Genomic DNA, 4,705 nt, shown 5'->3' with positions numbered 1-4,705 from the left:
AGAGATTCTGGAAAGTCCAAACTGGTATTAAGAGACTTTGTGTGGCTCACTGAGGAGACAAGTCCTTAGGGGTCGAGGGAGAAGAGTGAAATAAAGGAAGGTTGGGCACTGACCACCCTGGCACTTGGGAAAGGAAAGCATAAAAGCAGCATCCCCAGCTGGAGCCAGGGGAGAAATACTAGGGCGCCTGCTTAAGGAGGACATCAGGAAGTGAGGGGCCAGCCATTTTTGTCTTAAGTAAATAGAGGAGATTTTGAACATATTTAACTTGGAACAATGTTTCTGAGGGGCAAGTTAGTATTACATGTCTTTTGAACCAGTGATTTTGCTTCCAGTAATTTACTTAAGGAAATAATTAATGATGTCCACAAAGGTTTAGCTACAAAGATGTCCACTGTGGCATTGTTTCCAACTGCAAACACACACAAACACACAAACACAAAAAACTCCCAAACTTTAATGACACAAAAAGATCTATTATCAACTGAAAATAAAACACTTATGAAACAGCAAGCACAGTATAATCCTATTATGCAAACATACACATACACAAGCAGGAAAGTTCTAGAAGATGTCAACAGTCTTAGTAACTGCAAGATGGGATCATGACGTGTTTTTCTCATTTTCTAAATCTGCACAATAAACAAATATTACTTTTACAGTTCAAAATAAACAGTTTATTTTTAAGTTTTAAAAATCGTATTACTCATTTTCTTTGGTGTTCTCATAAAATCAAACTGGGTGATTGATCCATAATGACCTTTTCCCAATCCTTACTTACTCATTCAGTGGGTTCTCCAAATGTCCCTTTATCATTTCAGTGAAAACAGGAAACTAACCCTGGTTCAACATAGACTCAACAAACCAAGAGCCCAGGAAATAACAAAGAGGACCTTGGCCAGCCAAATAATTCCACACAGACACCAGCAAAGAGGAAACAGTGGAATTTTCATGGTGGGGGGTGGGGAGCACTGAGATCCTGAAAGTTCAAATGATTTCCTGCCTGATGGTGAAAGAAAAAGATCACTAGAACATTTTTAAAAACCTGCCAGATCCTTGACCTTCTGTGTTGGATAAATTAGGTCAACCCAACTTACCAAATAAATAGGAGAAATGACTTCCATAGACATTCTTCCTAGGCCTGCCCACCCATGAAGAGGGGTGCAATGCACCTCACCACCCATGAGATGGAGAGAAAATTGGGATATCGGCCGTAAAAAGCTGTGAGAGTTCTCTATTCAATTAAATTTTTAATCGATGGTTATTTTTTAAAAAGTTGGTTCAGCNNNTTTAGTTGGTATGACCTCCTTGATATCCTGGAAACTCAGGATTTTTTTTTCATACTGTTCACTGCCTGAAGCTATTTGCAGGTCTAATCAATATCTGTTAGTCAGGCTCAAGACCCTGGCTCAGTTCAAAATAATTGTTTTGGAGCTGGCTGAGAGGGTAATACGATCGTCTTGACCTGTGCCAGGAGTGAAAGGGCAGAAGTTCTCATGCCCCCAACCCCTCGACCCTCTCCCCTCTGAGGGTGGTAAAGATAGCCCTGCCAGGAGAGCAGTTTCACCCCATTGTAAATAGGAGGGGCCTCCACCGAAGGTCCACGGTCTGGTGGCAAGAGACCCCACACACGCCCCACTCCTCCTCTCGCACTGACTTGTACCCTACGTGGGAGAAACTACCCCTCAGGAAAGTCGTCTAAACATGTCTATAGGTGCAGCGAGGAGGCACGGGGCCCCTGTCTCCTCATGGTGGAAGAGTGGGCGAACTCAGTGGTATCCACCAGAACGGTTAGGAAAACTCGGGTGCCTGGAAGCTGGGGCTCTGCCCAGAATGCATGAGTTGGAGTGCAGAGGTCACCTTCAGGTCTGGGCCAGCTCAGGTATTGGACGAGGCAATGCTACATCGTGTCCGAGCCTCAGTCTCCTCGTGCGTAAAGTAGAGGTGATGATAACACCTGGCGGCGTGGCTGAGGACTGAACGAGCCCCTGTGTGCGAAACATCTGACACTTGGTGGGTGTTCAATAAATGCCTCATCGTTCTGACTGCTGACCTTCAAGGCATAAGGAGGAGGGGCCCTAATGCGGCCTGAGAGGCGGGATTCCCTGAGAAAGATGTCAGCCCTTAGGAAAGTGCTGGCGTAGCTTCACCCTACACCTGGCACGCCATCGCCACATCAGCTTCCTGGGATTGTTCTAAAGCATTCAGCCACGAGAAGAGAACAGCCTTGATCTATCCCCATTTGCAGTTAAAGAAACTAAATTTATGCATATAATTCTCTCCATTTTCAAGATTTCCTCTCAGTAATTTTCCCAGAACCTTTGATATTTGCTGCAGGTACAGGACAAGCGAAAGAAATGAAGAAGCAAATATTGACAACAAAATAACTAAGGGAAACATTCCGACGCGCTAAGGTTGACAGCTTGTTTCACTTGGGATTTTTGTATCATTGAGGTGAGATACTAAAGTAACACATTTCCAGAGCAAGCTGAACAATGTATTTTTGTTTTTTAAAGATTTTATTTGTTTATTTGGGAGAGAGAGAGAGACAGATCATGAGAGGGAGAAGCAGACTCGCCGCTGAGCAGGGAGCCCGATGCGGGGCTCGATCCCAGGACCCTGGGATCATGACCTGAGCCGAAGGCAGACGCTTAACAACTGAGCCACCCAGGCACTCGAAATAATTTAATACATACTTGTGTATGAGGCTACATCCCAGTTCATAATAGAGGAAACCAAACGTATCAATATTTCAGGTTCTCTTTAAAGGTAGTCATGAGTCTCAGCCGTGTGGAGGGACATGGGGACATCAGGAGGCCTGATTTTAGTACAAGCTCTGCCAGTCCCTTGTTTAGTGAGGCCCTCTGCAAGCCCTAGATTTCTCATTCTGCATATGTTCGCAGTTATATATTGATGGTATCTAACATTTGTATAGTTTTACAGGAGGGTAAGCACTTTCCTGGGACAGTACTCCCGTAAGTACTACGCACATATAAAGCATTACTATTATTACGTTTATGCAAACATTTCTCCAGTGGGAAGGGCTTCTAGGAGGCTCCCAAGTTACGGGCCTGCACACCACAGATGAGCTGCCCGTCTACACATCATGTCGTTTTAGGCCACGGGTTCTGAGCCTTGATTGTGCGTCGGTGCTGCCTGGGGAGCTTTAAAAAATGCCGATGGCTGGTGCTGAGCCCCGAGATTCCAAGAGCGCTGGACTGGGGTTCTCCAAGCCCCCTGCGTGGTTCTGACGTGCAGCCAGGGCGCAGGAGCCGCGTGTTCGCTGAAGGTAAGACCTGCTTTGTAAACCACCGTGACAATGACCTGTGCCTGATGGGCTCCCGTCCACGGTCCTGCTGTTTGAGTGGCCTCGTCATCGCCGTGCAGCTCAAGGGCTCCTGGGCCACAGCACTTTGAGTCTCTGTGTGGGAAGTGGCGTCTAAGAAAGGGCTTTGGATCATTAAAACCCAGCCTTCTTCCCACGGCAGGGGTGTCCTTATCAGCTACCGGCTAGGGGCTGAGCCGTGCATTCCTCCCTGTTCTAATTTTACAGGTAGAAAAGGGTTGGGTTTTTATAAAACAGATCTTTTCCTGTTTACATTCTTTTTATCAGTTTTTTTCCTTTACTTCCTTCCTCAGCTTTGACTCATGTTTTCCTAAATACCCATTTTTCTCTGTGGGTGCTGTCGCCTGGGTTCTCATTCATAGGTATTTGGGCAGCAGGCTGGCTGTTACCAGTGCTCGTGACCTCTCTGAGGAGGGGAAGGACCCCCCTACTAGGCCCCAGTACCCCTGTGTGAGGGGAAGCATCGCTTCTGTGCTTCTCCAGCTGGCGGAGCAAAAGGGACCATCGGCCAACAGCCCTGCGGCCATGTTTGCTTCATCACCGGAACGCATGCTTGTAGATGAGGACATTTACGCTGGATGCCCAAGAAATCCATTTTTCTTGTTCATTCTGACACAGTCCCTTTATATAGTCATCCAGGCCTCTTTGTCAGGACATTCGTGATGAGTAATCCATTCCTTCTCAAATAAAGCAGATTTGATGCACTGTCCGACCTTGGTATCTTACCTCTTTTCTTTAAAAACAACAGACTTTCGCCCCAACACATACTTGGTGGTCATACAGAGTTCGCTTTAGGAGGCTCGAGGTCACAACTATCCCTTTCACTCCTCCAATCAAAGCCAGGAAAGAACAACTAGGGGCCTCTCACGCCAAGAGGATGCTTTGGCCACCTGAGTTAAAGTCGTTGATTTGCTTTTATGGAGTTACAGGTTGCATTCGTTGAGATTAATTTGGCTTGTCTGACTTGCATGGGCCACCTCATTAGTCTAAAAAGAATGAAAAACAAGGCGTGAGGTGGACTCCTGTAAGTTCTGTGAAACATTTAAAAGCAGAAAACCAAATGATGAGAAGAAGGCTGGCAACCCCGCACACTCAGGACTCTGGCTGTTTTCTGGAGGGGTGAGGACACCCCAATCGGGTCCTCTTCTTTCAGGGACTCCTAGACAATTGCTAGAGGCAAAATCTGGGTGGCTGGCACATTTGTCTTGTAAGGCATGCTCTGAGAGACCATGGCCCTTTCCAGGGCCAAGCTCCCACCTGGTCTGGTAATAATCATTATTATTACCAGAAGCAGGCAGATGAGGTCTTGAAGCATATATGGCAGTAAAACTGGAAATAGGAGAAATGTCTGCAGACTCA

The 4,705-nt window shown here is 46.3% G+C and overlaps 1 long non-coding RNA gene across 1 annotated transcript; it reads left to right on the top strand.

The window, feature by feature from the left end:
• Positions 1 to 2,610: 2,610 nt before the first annotated feature.
• LOC121104279 lies at positions 2,611 to 4,053 on the top strand. Its single transcript, XR_005836572.1, has 2 exons — positions 2,611 to 3,289; positions 3,709 to 4,053. It is a non-coding gene; the product is annotated as an uncharacterized LOC121104279 (long non-coding RNA).
• The last annotated feature ends 652 nt before the right edge of the window (positions 4,054 to 4,705 follow it).

This window comes from Ursus maritimus, unplaced genomic scaffold (genome assembly GCF_017311325.1).
Source record: "Ursus maritimus isolate PB19 unplaced genomic scaffold, ASM1731132v1 scaffold_20, whole genome shotgun sequence".
NCBI lineage: Eukaryota > Metazoa > Chordata > Mammalia > Carnivora > Ursidae > Ursus > Ursus maritimus.
This window is presented reverse-complemented; position numbering and strand designations above follow the sequence as displayed.